Genomic DNA, 14171 nt, shown 5'->3' on the forward strand with positions numbered 1-14171 from the left:
CAACTTAGAGAGAAGTAGAGGAGGAGAGATCTGGAGGTTCTACGCCAGCTGCATCTCTGGTACAACTTAGAGAGAAGAGAGAGAAATCTGGAGGTTCCTACAGCCAGCTGCATCTCCTGGTGCAACTAAGAGAGGAGAGAGATCTGGAGGTTCATACAGCCAGCTGCATCTCCTGGTACAACTTAGAGAAGAAGAGAGAGAGTCTGGAGGTTCCTACAGCCAGCTGCATCTCCTGGTACAACTTAGAGAGGAGAGAGAATCTGGAGGTTCCTACAGCCAGCTGCATCCTGGTACAACTTAGAGAGGAGAGAGAATCTGGAGGTTCATACAGCCAGCTGCATCTCCTGGTACAACTTAGAGAGGAGAGAGTCTGGAGGTTCCTACAGCCAGCTGCATCTCCTGGTACAACTTAGGGAGAGAGATCTGGAGGTTCATACAGCCAGCTGCATCTCCTTGTACAACTTAGAGAGGAGAGATCTGGAGGTTCCTACAGCCAGCTGCATCTCTGGTACACTTAAGAAGAGAGAGAGAGATCTGGAGTTCCTACAGCCAGCTGCATCTCTGGTACAACTTAGAGAGGAGAGAATCTGGAGGTTCCTACAGCCAGCTGCATCTCCTGGTCACTTAGAGAGGAGAGAGATCTGGAGGTTCATACAGCCATGCATCTCCTGGTACAACTTAGAGAGAGAGAGATCTGGAGTTTCATACAGCCAGCTGCATCTCCTGGTACAACTTGAGAGGAGAGGAGAGAGATCTGGAGGTTCCTACAGCCAGCTGCATCTCCTGGTACAACTTAGAGAGGAGAGGAGAGAGATCTGGAGGTTCCTACAGCCAGCTGCATCTCCTGTACAACTTAGAGAGAGAGAGATCTGGAGGTTCATACAGCCAGCTGCATCTCCTGGTACAACTTAGAGAGGGAGAGATCTGAGTTCCTACAGCCAGCTGCATCCCTGGTACAACTTAGAGAGAGAGATCTGGAGGTTCCTACAGCCAGCTGCATCCCCTGGTACAACTTAGAGAGGAGAGATCTGAGGTTCCTACAGCCAGCTGCATCCCTGGACAACTTAGAGAGGAGAGAGATCTGGAGGTTCATACACCAGCTGCATCTCCTGGTACAACTTAGAGAGAGAGATCTGGAGTCCTACAGCCAGCTGCATCTCCTGGTACAACTTAAGGGAGGAGAGTCTGGAGGTTCTACAGCCAGCTGCATCTCTGTACAACTTAAGGAGAGATCTGGAGGTTCCTAAGCCAGCTGCATCTCCTGGTACAACTTAGAGAGGAGAGAGATCTGGAGGTTCATACAGCCAGCTGCATCTCCTGGTACAACTTAGAGAGAGAGAGATCTGGAGGTTCCTACAGCCAGCTGCATCTCCTGGTACAACTTAGAGGAGAGAGGAGGAGATCTGGAGGTTCCTACAGCCACTGCATCTCCTGGTACAACTTAGAGAGAGAGAGAATCTGGAGGTTCATACAGCCAGCTGCATCTCCTGGTACAACTTAGAGGAGAGATCTGGAGGTTCCTACAGCCAGCTGCATCTCCTGGTACAACTTAGAGGAGAGATCTGAGGTTCTACACGCCAGCTGCATCTCCTGGTACAACTTAGAGAGGAGAGAGATCTGGATTCCTACAGCCAGCTGCATCCCTGGTACAACTTAGAGGGAGAGATCTGGAGGTTCCTACAGCCAGCCATCATCCCTGGTACAACTTAGAGAGGGAGATCTGGGTCCATACAGCCAGCTGCATCTCCTGGACAACTTGAGAGGAGAGAGATCTGGAGGTTCCTACAGCCAGCTGCATCTCCTGGTACAACTTAGAGAGGATCTGGAGTTTCCTACAGCCACTGCATCTCCTGGTACAACTTAGAGGAGGAGATCTGGAGGTTCATACAGCCAGCTGCATCTCCTGGTACAACTTAGAGAGGAGAGATCTGGAGGTTCCTACAGCCAGCTGCATCTCCTGGTACAACTTAGAGAGGAGAGAGATCTGGAGGTTCATACAGCCAGCTGCATCTCCTGGTACAACTTAAGAGAGAGAGAGATCTGGAGGTTCCTACAGCCAGCTGCATCTCCTGGTCAACTTAGAGAGGAAGAGATCTGGAGGTTCCTACAGCCAGCTGCATCCCCTGGTACAACTTAGAGAGAGAGGAAAGATCTGGAGGTTCCTACAGCGCTGCATCCCCTGGTACAACTTAGAGAGAAGAGAGATCTGGAGGTTCATACAGCCAGCTGCATCGCCTGGTACAACTTAGAGAGGAGAGAGATCTGGAGGTTCCTACAGCCAGCTGCATCCCTGGTACAACTTAGAGAGGAGAGAGATCTGGAGGTTCCTACAGCCAGCTGCATCCCTGGTACAACTTAGAGAAGAAGATCTGGGGTTCCTACAGCCAGCTCATCTCCTGGTACAACTTGAGAGGAGAGATCTGGAGGTCCTACAGCCAGCTGCATCTCCTGGTACAACTTAGAGAGGAAGAGATCTGGAGGTTCCTACAGCCACTGCATCTCCTGGTACAACTTAGAGAGGAGAGGAGAGAGTCTGAGGTTCCTACAGCCAGCTGCATCCCCTGGTACAACTTAGAGAGGAGAGAGTATCTGGAGGTTCATACAGCCAGCTGCATCCCCTGGTACAACTTAGAGAGGAGAGAGACTCTGGAGGTTCATCAAGCCAGCTGCATCTCCTGGTACAACTTAGAGAGGAGAGAGATCTGAGGTTCCTACAGCCAGCTGCATCCCTGGTACAACTTAGAGAGGAAGTCTGGAGGTTCATACAGCCAGCTGCATCCTTGTACACTTAAGAGAGAGAGATCTGGAGTTCCTACAGCCAGCTGCATCTCTGGTACAACTTAGAGAGGAGAGAGATCTGGAGGTTCATACAGCCAGCTGCATCTCCTGGTACAACTTAGAGAGAGAGAGAGAGATCTGGAGGTTCATACAGCCAGCTGCATCTCCTGGTCAACTTAGAGAGGAGAAGATCTGGAGGTTCATACAGCCGCTGCATCTCCTGTACAACTTAGAGAGAGAGAGAGATCTGGAGGTTCATACAGCCAGCTGCATCTCCTGGTACAACTTAGAGAGAGAGGAGAGAGATCTGGAGGTTCCTACAGCCAGCTGCTCTCCTGGTACAACTTAGAGAGGAGAGAGAGAGATCTGGAGGTTCATACAGCCAGCTGCATCTCCTGGTACAACTTAGAGGAGGAGATCTGGAGGTTCCTACAGCCAGCTGCATCCCTGGTACACTTAGAGGAGAGATCTGGAGGTTCCTACAGCCAGCTGCATCTCCTGGTACAACTTAGAGAGGAGAGATCTGGAGTTCATACAGCCAGCTGCACCCCTGGTACAACTTAGAGGAGAGATCTGGAGGTTCCTACAGCCAGCTGCATCCCCTGGTACAACTTAGAGGAGAGATCTGGAGGTTCCATACAGCCAGCTGCATCTCCTGGACAACTTAGAGAGAGAGAGATCTGGAGGTTCATACACCAGCTGCATCTCCTGGTACAACTTAGAGGAGAGATCTGGAGGTTCCTACAGCCAGCTGCATCTCCTGGTACACTTAGAGAGGAAGAGATCTGAGGTTCATACAGCCAGCATGCATCTCCTGGTACAACTTAGAGGAAGATCGGAGGTTCCTAAGCCACTGCATCTCCTGGTACAACTTAGAGAGGAGAGAGATCTGGAGGTTCATACAGCCAGCTGCATCTCCTGGTACAACTTAGAAGGAGAGAGATCTGGAGGTTCCTACAGCCAGCTGCATCTCCTGGTACAACTTAGAGAGGAGAGAGAGTCTGGAGGTTCCTACAGCCAGCTGCATCTCCTGGTACAACTTAGAGAGGAGAGGAGAGAGATCTGGAGGTTCATACAGCCAGCTGCATCTCCTGGTACAACTTAAGAGAGATCTGGAGGTTCCTACAGCCAGCTGCATCTCCTGGTACAACTTAGAGAGGAGAATCTGGAGGTTCATACAGCCAGCTGCATCTCCTGGTACAACTTAGAGAGGGGAGAGATCTGGAGTTCCTACAGCCAGCTGCATCCCCTGGTACAACTTAGAGAGAGAATCTGGAGGTTCCTACAGCAGCTGCATCCCCTGGTACAACTTAGAGAGGAGAGATCTGGAGGTTCCTACAGCCAGCTGCATCTCCTGACAACTTAGAGAGGAGAGAGATCTGGAGTTCATACAGCCAGCTGCATCTCCTGGTACAACTTAGAGAGAGAGATCTGGAGGTTCCTACAGCCAGCTGCATCTCCTGGTACAACTTAGAGAGGAGAGAGATCTGGAGGTTCATACAGCCAGCTGCATCCCCTGGTACAACTTAGAGAGGAGAGAGTCTGGAGGTTCCTACAGCCAGCTGCATCTCCTGGTACAACTTAGAGAGGAGAGAGATCTGGAGGTTCATACAGCCAGCTGCATCTCCTGGTACAACTATGAGAGGAGAAGATCTGGAGGTTCATACAGCCAGCTGCACTCCTGGTACAACTTAGAGAGGAGAGAGATCTGAGGTTCCTACAGCCAGCTGCATCTCCTGGTACACTTAGAGAGGAGAGAGATCTGAGGTTTTACAGCCAGCTGCATCTCCTGGTACAACTTAGAGAGGAGAGAGATCTGGAGGTTCTACAGCCAGCTGCATCTCCTGGTACAACTTAGAGAGGAGAGAGATCTGGAGTTCTACAGCCAGCTGCATCTCTGGTACAACTTGAGAGAGAGAGAGATCTGGAGGTTCCTCAGCCAGCTGCATCCTGGTACAACTTAGAGAGAAGAGATCTGGAGGTTCATACAGCCAGCTGCATCCTGGTACAACTTAGAGAGGAGAGAGATCTGGAGGTTCCTACAGCCAGCTGCATCTCCTGGTACAACATTAAGAGAGGAGAGAGATCTGGAGGTTCATACAGCCAGCTGCATCCCCTGGTACAACTTAGAGGAAGATCTGGAGGTTCCTACAGCCACGCTCTCTCCTGGTACAACTTAGAGAGGAGAGATCTGGAGGTCCTACAGCCAGCTGCATCTCCTGGTACAACTTAGAGAGGAGAGATCTGGAGGTTCTACAGCCACTGCATCTCCTGGTACAACTTAGAGAGGAGAGAGATCTGGAGGTTCCTACAGCCAGCTGCATCCCCTGGTACAACTTAGAGAGGAGAGAGATCTGGAGGTTCTACAGCCAGCTGCATCCCCTGGTACAACTTAGAGAGGAGAGAGATCTGGAGGTTCATCAGCCAGCTGCATCTCCTGGTACAACTTAGAGGGAGAGATCTGGAGGTTCTACAGCCAGCTGCATCTCCTGGTACAACTTAGAGAGGAGAGAGATCTGGTTCCATACAGCCAGCTGCATCCCCTGGTACAACTTAGAGAGAGAGAGATCTGGAGGTTCATACAGCCAGCTGCATCTCCTGGTACACTTGAGAGGAGAGAGATCTGGAGGTTCCTACAGCCAGCTCATCTCTGGTACAACTTAGAGAGGAGAGATCTGGAGGTTCATACAGCAGCTGCATCTCCTGGTACAACTTAGAGAGGAGAGAGATCTGGAGGTTCATACAGCCAGCTGCATCTCCTGGTACAACTTAGAGAGGAGAGAGATCTGGAGGTTCTACAGCCAGCTGCACTCCTGGTACAACTTAGAGAGGAGAGAGATCTGGAGGTTCCTACAGCCAGCTGCATCTCCTGGTACAACTTAGAGAGGAGAGAGATCTGGAGGTTCCTACAGCCAGCTGCATCCCCTGGTACAACTTAGAGAGAAGAGAGGAGAATCTGGAGGTTCCTACAGCCAGCTGCATCCCTGGTACAACTTAGAGAGGAGAGGATCTGGAGGTTCATACAGCCAGCTGCATCCCTGGTACAACTTGAGAGGAGAGAGATCTGGAGGTTCCTACAGCCAGCTGCATCTCCTGGTACAACTTAGAGAGGAAGAGAATCTGGAGGTTCCTACAGCCAGCTGCATCCCCTGGTACAACTTAGAGGAGAGATCTGGAGGTTCCTACAGCCAGCTGCATCTCCTGGTACACTTAGAGAGGAGAGATCTGAGGTTCCTACAGCCAGCTGCATTCCTGGTACAACTTAGAGAGGAGAGATCTGGAGTTCCTACAGCCAGCTGCATCTCCTGGTACAACTTAGAGAGAGAGAGAGATCTGGAGGTTCCTACAGCCAGCTGCATCCTCTGGTACAACTTAGAGAGAGAGAGAGTCTGGAGTTCATACAGCCAGCTGCATCCCTGTACAACTTAGAGAGGAGAGAGATCTGGAGGTTCTACAGCCAGCTGCATCTCCTGGTACACTTAGAGAGAGAGAGATCTGGAGGTTCCTACAGCCAGCTGCATCTCCTGGTACAACTTAGAGAGGAGGAGGATCTGAGGTTCCTACAGCCAGCTGCACCCCTGGTACAACTTAGAGAGGGAGAGAGATCTGGAGGTTCTACAGCCAGCTGCATCTCCTGGTACACTTAGAGAGGAGAGAGATCTGGAGGTTCCTACAGCCAGCTGCATCTCCTGGTACAACTTAGAGAGAGAGATCTGGAGTTTCATACAGCCAGTTGCATCTCCTGGTACAACTTAGAGAGGAGAGAGATCTGGAGGTTCATACAGCCAGCTGCATCTCCTGGTACAACTTAGAGAGAGAGATCTGGAGGTTCCTACAGCAGCTGCATCTCCTGGTACAACTTAGAGAGGAGAGAGATCTGGAGGTTCATACAGCCAGCTGCATCTCCTGGTACAACTTAAGAGGAGAGAGATCTGGAGGTTCCTACAGCCAGCTGCATCTCCTGGTACAACTTAGAGAGAGAGAGATCTGGAGGTTCCTACAGCCAGCTGCATCTCCTGGTACAACTTAGAGAGAGAGGAGATCTGGGGTTCATACAGCCAGCTGCATCTCCTGGTACAACTTAGAGAGGAGAGAGTATCTGAGGTTCCTACAGCCAGCTGCATCTCCTGGTACAACTTAGAGAGGAGAGAGATCTGGAGGTTCCTACAGCCAGCTGCATCTCCTGGTACAACTTAGAGAGAAGAGATCTGGAGGTTCATACAGCCAGCTGCATCTCCTGGTACAACTTAGAGAGGAGAGAGATCTGGAGGTTCCTACAGCCAGCTGCATCCCCTGTACAACTTAGAGAGAGAGAGATCTGGAGGTTCTACAGCCAGCTGCATCTCCTGGTACAACTTAGAGAGAGAGAGATCTGGAGGTTCAACAGCCAGCTGCATCCCTGTACAACTTAGAGAGGAGAGAGATCTGGAGGTTCCTACAGCCAGCTGCATCTCCTGGTACAACTTAGAGAGGAGAGAGAGTCTGGAGGTTCCTACAGCCAGCTGCATCCCCTGGTACAACTTAGAGGAAGATCTGGAGTTCCTACAGCCAGCTGCATCTCCTGGTACAACTTAGAGAGAGAGGAGATCTGGAGGTTCCACAGCCAGCTGCATCTCCTGGTACAACTTAGAGAGGAGAGATCTGGAGGTTCTACAGCCAGCTGCATCTCCTGGTACAACTTAGAGAGAGAGAGATCTGAGGTCTACAGCCAGCTGCATCCCTGGTACAACTTAGAGAGAAGAGATCTGGAGGTTCTATCAGCCAGCTGATCTCCTGGTACACTTCAGAGAGGAGAGAGATCTGGAGGTTCCTACAGCCAGCTGCTACTCCTGGTACAACTTAGAGAGAGAGATCTGGAGGTTCATACAGCCAGCTGCATCTCTGGTACAACTTAGAGAGGAAGAGATCTGGAGGTTCATACAGCCAGCTGCATCTCCTGGTACAACTTAGAGAGGAGAGAGATCTGGAGGTTCCTACAGCCAGCTGCATCTCCTGGTACAACTTAGAGAGGAGAGAGATCTGGAGGTTCATACAGCCAGCTGCACTCCTGGTACAACTTAGAGAGGAGGAGATCTGGAGGTTCACAGCCAGCTGCATCTCCTGGTACAACTTAGAGAGAGAGAGATCTGGAGGTTCCTACAGCCAGCTGCATCTCCTGGTACAACTAGAGAGAGAGAGATCTGGAGGTCATACAGCCAGCTGCATCTCCTGGTACAACTTAAGAGGAGAAGAGATCTGGAGGTTCCTACAGCCACTGCATCCCCTGGTACAACTTAGAGAGAAGATCTGGAGGTTCCTACAGCCAGCTGCATCTCCTGGTACAACTTAGAGAGGAAGATCTGGAGGTCCTACACCAGCTGCATCTCCTGGTACAACTTAGAGGAAGGAGAGATCTGGAGGTTCCTACAGCCACTGCATCTCCTGGTACAACTTAAGAGAGAGATCTGGAGGTTCCTACAGCCAGCTGCATCCCTGGTACAACTTAGAGAGGAGGAAGATCTGAGGTTCATACAGCCAGCTGCATCCCTGGTACAACTTAGAGAGAAGAGAGGATCTGGAGGTTCATACAGCCAGCTGCATCTCCTGGTACAACTTAGAGGAGAGATCTAGGTTCCTACAGCCAGCTGCATCTCCTGGTACAACTTAGAGAGGAGAGAGATCTAGGTCCATACAGCCAGCTGCATCCCCTGGTACAACTTAGAGAGGAGAAGATCTGGAGGTTCATACAGCCAGCTGCATCTCCTGGTACATTAGAGAGGAGAGAGATCTGGAGGTTCTACAGCCGCTGCACTCCTGGTACAACTTAGAGAGAGAGATCTGGAGGTTCATACAGCCAGCTGCATCTCCTGGTACAACTTAGAGAGGAGAGAGATCTGGAGGTTCTACAGCCAGCTCATCTCCTGGTACAACTTAGAGAGAGAGAGAGATCTGGAGGTTCCTACAGCCAGCTGCATCTCCTGTACAACTTAGAGAGGAGAGAGATCTCGAGGTTCCTACAGCCAGCTGCATCTCCTGGTACAACTTAGGAGGAGAGAGATCTGGAGGTTCTACAGCCAGCTGCATCTCCTGGTACAACTTAGAGAGAAGAGAGATCTGGAGGTTCAACAGCCAGCTGCATCTCCTGGTACAACTTAGAGAGGAGAGAGATCTGGAGGTTCCTACAGCCAGCTGCATCTCCTGTACAACTTAGAGAGAGAGAGAGATCTGGAGGTTCCTACAGCCAGCTGCATCCCCTGGTACAACTTAGAGAGAAGAGAGATCTGGAGGTTCATACAGCCAGCTGCATCCCTGGTACACTTAAGGAGAGGAGATCTGGAGGTTCCTACAGCCAGCTGCATCTCCTGGTACAACTTAGAGAGGAGAGAGATCTGGAGGTTCTACAGCCAGCTGCATCTCCTGGTACAACTTAGAGGAAGATCTGGAGGTTCCTACAGCCAGCTGCATCTCTGGTACAACTTAGAGAGGAGAGATCGGAGGTCTACAGCCAGCTGCATCTCCTGGTACAACTTAGAGAGGAGAGATCTGGAGGTTCTACAGCCAGCTGCATCTCCTGGTACAACTTAGAGAGGAGAGAGATCTGGAGGTTCCTACAGCCAGCTGCACCTCCTGGTACAACTTAGAGAGGAGAGAGATCTGGAGGTTCATACAGCCAGCTGCATCTCCTGGTACAACTTAGAGAGAGAGATCTGAGGTTCCTACAGCCAGCTGCATCTCCTGTACAACTTAGAGCGGGAGAGATCTGAGGTTCCTACAGCCAGCTGCATCTCCTGGTACAACTTAGAGAGAGGAGATCTGGAGGTCCTACAGCCAGCTGCATCCCCTGGTACAACTTAGAGAGGAAGAAGATCTGAGTTCATACAGCCAGCTGCATCCCTGGTACACTTAGAGAGGAGAAGATCTGGAGGTTCCTACAGCCAGCTGCATCTCCTGGTACAACTTAGAGAGGAGAAGATCTGGAGGTTCATACAGCCAGCTGCATCTCCTGGTACAACTTAGAGAGGAGGAGATCTGGAGGTTCTACAGCCAGCTGCATCTCCTGGTACAACTTAGAGAGGAGAGATCTGGAGGTTCTACAGCCAGCTGCATCTCCTGGTACAACTTAGAGAGAAGAGAGAGAATCTGGAGTTCTACAGCCAGCTGCATTCCTGGTACAACTTAGGAGGAGAGATCTGGAGTTTCCAGCCAGCTGCATCTCCTGGTACAACTTAGAGAGGAGAGATCTGGAGGTTCCTACAGCCAGCTGCATCTCCTGGTACAACTTAGAGAGGAGAGAGATCTGGAGGTTCTACAGCCAGCTGCATCTCCTGGTACAACTTAGAGGAGAGAGTCTGGAGGTTCCTAAGCCAGCTGCATCTCCTGGTACAACTTAGAGAGGAGAGAGATCTGGAGGTTCATACAGCCAGCTGCATCTCCTGGTACAACTTAGAGAGGAGAGAGATCTGGAGGTTCCTACAGCCAGCTGCATCTCCTGGTACAACTTAGAGAGGAGAGAGATCTGGAGGTTCCTAGCAGCTGCATCTCCTGGTACAACTTAGAGAGGAGAGAGATCTGGAGTTCTACAGCCAGCTGCATCTCCTGGTACAACTTAGAGAGAGAGATCTGGAGGTTCTACAGCAGCTGCATCTCCTGGTACAACTTAGAGAGAGAGATCTGGAGGTTCTACAGCCAGCTGCATCTCCTGGTACAACTTAAGAGAGGGGAGAGATCTGGAGTTCCTACAGCCAGCTGCATCCCTGGTACAACTTAGAGAGAGAGTCTGGAGGTTCATACAGCCAGCTGCACTTCTGGTACAACTTAGAGAGGAGAGAGATCTGGAGGTTCCTACAGCCAGCTGCATCTCCTGGTACAACTTAGAGAGGAGAGAGATCTGGAGGTTCATACAGCCAGCTGCATCTCCTGGTACAACTTAGAGGAGAGATCTGGAGGTCCTACAGCCAGCTGCATCTCCTGGTACAACTTAGAGAGGAGAGATCTGGAGGTTCTACAGCCACTGCATCTCCTGGTACAACTTAGAGAGGAGAGAGAGAGATCTGGAGGTTCCTACAGCCAGCTGCATCCCCTGGTACAACTTAGAGAGGAGAGAGATCTGGAGGTTCATACAGCCAGCTGCATCCCTGGTACAACTTAAGAGGAGAGAGATCTGGAGGTTCATACAGCCAGCTGCATCTCTGGTACAACTTAGAGGAGAGATCTGAGGTTCCTACAGCCAGCTGCATCTCCTGGTACAACTTAGAGAGGAGAGAGATCTGGAGGTCCATACAGCCAGCTGCATCCCCTGGTACAACTTAGAAGGAGAGAGATCTGGAGGTTCTCTACAGCCAGCTGCATCTCCTGGTACACTTAGAGAGGAGAGATCTGGAGGTTCACAGCCAAGCTGCATCTCCTGGTACAACTTAGAGAGAGAGATCTGGAGGTTCATACAGCCAGCTGCATCTCCTGGTACAACTTAGAGAGGAGAGAGATCTGGAGGTTCTACAGCCAGCTGCATCTCCTGGTAACACTTAGAGGGAGAGAGATCTGGAGGTTCATACAGCCAGCTGCATCTCCTGGTACAACTTAGAGAGGAGAGAGATCTGGAGGTTCCTACAGCCAGCTGCATCTCCTGGTACAACTTAGAGAGGAGAGAGATCTGGAGGTTCCTACAGCAGCTGCATCCCCTGGTACAACTTAGAGAGAGAGAGGGAAATATCTGGAGGTTCCTACAGCCAGCTGCATCCCTGGTACAACTTAGAGAGAAGAGAGATCTGGAGGTTCATACAGCCAGCTGCATCCCTGGTACAACTTAGAGAGGAGAGAGATCTGGAGGTTCCTACAGCCAGCTGCATCTCCTGGTACAACTTAGAGAGGAGAAGATCTGGAGGTTCCTACAGCCAGCTGCATCCCCTGGTACAACTTAGAGGAAGATCTGGAGGTTCCTACAGCCAGCTGCATCTCCTGGTACACTTAGAGAGGAGAGATCTGGAGGTTCCTACAGCCAGCTGCATCTCTGGTACAACTTAGAGAGGAGAGATCTGGAGGTTCCTACAGCCATCTGCATCTCCTGGTACAACTTAGAGAGGAGAGAGATCTGGAGGTTCCTACAGCCAGCTGCATCCCCTGGTACAACTTAGAGAGGAGAGAGATCTGGAGGTTCATACAGCCAGCTGCATCCCTGGTACAACTTAGAGAGGAGAGAGATCTGGAGGTTCATACAGCCAGCTGCATCTCCTGTACAACTTAGAAGGAGAGATCTGAGGTTCCTACAGCCAGCTGCACTCCTGGTACAACTTAGAGGAAGAGATTGAGGTTCCATACAGCCAGCTGCATCCCTGGTACAACTTAGAGAGGAGAGAGATCTGGAGGTTCATACAGCAGCTGCATCTCCTGGTACAACTTAGAGAGGAGAGAGATCTGGAGGTCCTACAGCCAGCTGCATCTCCTGGTACAACTTAGAGAGGAGAGATCTGGAGGTTCATACAGCCAGCTGCATCTCCTGGTACAACTTAGAGAGGAGAGAGATCTGGAGGTTCATACAGCCAGCTGCATCTCCTGGTACAACTTAGAGAGGAGAGAGATCTGGAGGTTCCTACAGCCAGCTGCATCTCCTGGTACAACTTAGAGAGGAGAGAGATCTGGAGGTTCATACAGCCAGCTGCATCTCCTGGTACAACTTAGAGAGGAGAGAGATCTGGAGTTTCCTACAGCCAGCTGCATCTCCTGGTACAACTTAGAAGAGAGAGATCTGGAGGTTCCTACAGCCAGCTGCATCTCCTGGTACAACTTAGAGAGAGAGAGATCTGGAGGTTCATACAGCCATCTGCCAATAATGCAGGGTAGAGTACAGGGTGGTAGCCGCTATAACATGACTATGTACATGGGCAGCAGCCTCTAAGGTACAGTGTAGAGTACCGTGGTAGCCGGCTAGTAACAGGGACTATGTACAATAGGGCACAGCAGCCTCTAAGGTGCAGGGTAAGTACCGGGTGGTAGCCAGCTAGTAACAGTGACTATGTACCTGGGGGGGGCAGCAGCCTCTAAGTTCGGGTAGAGTACCGGTGGTAGCCGGCTAGTAACATGACTATTACATGGGGCGCAGCCTCTAAGTGCAGTAGAGTCACAGGGTGGTATCCGCTGTAACAGTGACTATGTACATGGGGCAACAGCCTCTTAAGGTGCAGGGTAGAGTGACCGAGTGGTAGCCCGGCTAGATAAAAGTGACTATGTACATAGGGCAGAAGCCTCTAAGGTGCAGGGTAAGAGTACCGGTGGGGTAGCCGCTAGTAACAGTGACTATGTACATGGCAGCAGCCTCTAAGGTCAGGGTAAGTACCGGGTGGTAGCCGGCTAGTAACAGTGACTATGTACATAGGGCAGCAGCCTCTAAGGTGCAGGGTATAGTACCGGGTGGTAGCCGGCTAGTAACAGTGACTAAAGTTCAGGGCAGGGTGCTGGGCAGAGGACTATGTAACCATCATGTAAATGCACAGGTTTTAGCACCACTTCATGTACAAGGGGACCAGAGGGGTATACTATGGTGATGTTGGAGGTAAGAAGAGGATAGGAACACTGATACTGTATAGGATTGATTGTATAAGCCAAAATGGTTGATTGATTGATTGATTGATTGATTGATTGATTGATTGATTGATTGATTGATTGATTGATTGATTAATTGATTGATTGAGTTGCGACAATGAAGATTTCCTGTTGAGTCTTGCTTTGTTCCTGTATGTGCTGATGTTGCTGCTGTGTTCCTGCGCTGTGATTATGTATATTGAGTTGTGTGTGTGTGTGTGCGTGCATCCGTGCGTTAGTGTGTTCTGTCTCATCGAGTGTGTTGTGTATTCTGCGCTAGCCCTGTCTATGCTGATTATGTGGGGGAGAGAGTGGTGTCATGGTCATGAATATGGAGCACATTGAGATTCTCAGAGTGTAATTTGTTGTGTTCACCATCAATTCCTTCCTGTTAAGACGAGTCAGCAGTGTCGTCCAACTCCCCTTCCAAGGACACCTCATATAACCACTTATACCCCTCCTCTCTCTGTCTCTTTCTTTCTCTCTGCCTCTCTCTCTCTGCCTCTCTTTCTGCCTCTCTCTCTGCATCACTCTCTGCATCACTCTCTGCATCTCTCTCTGCCTCTCTCTGCCTCTCTTTCTGCCTCTCTCTCTGCCTCTCTCTCTGCCTCTCTCTGCATCTCTCTCTGCCTCTATCTCTATCCCTGCCTCTTTCTCTCTCTCTGCCTCTTTCTTTCTCTCTGCCTCTCTCTGCCTCTCTCTCTCTGCCTCTTTCTCTCTCTGCCTCTCTCTCTGCCTCTCTCTCTGCCTCTTTCTCTCTCTCTCTCTCTGCCTCTCTCTCTGCCTCTTTCTCTGCCTCTTTCTCTCTCTCTCTCTGCCTCTCTCGCTGCCTCTTTCTC

This window comes from Salvelinus namaycush, chromosome 5, assembly GCF_016432855.1.
Source record: "Salvelinus namaycush isolate Seneca chromosome 5, SaNama_1.0, whole genome shotgun sequence".
In the NCBI taxonomy this organism is placed as follows: Eukaryota; Metazoa; Chordata; class Actinopteri; order Salmoniformes; family Salmonidae; genus Salvelinus; species Salvelinus namaycush.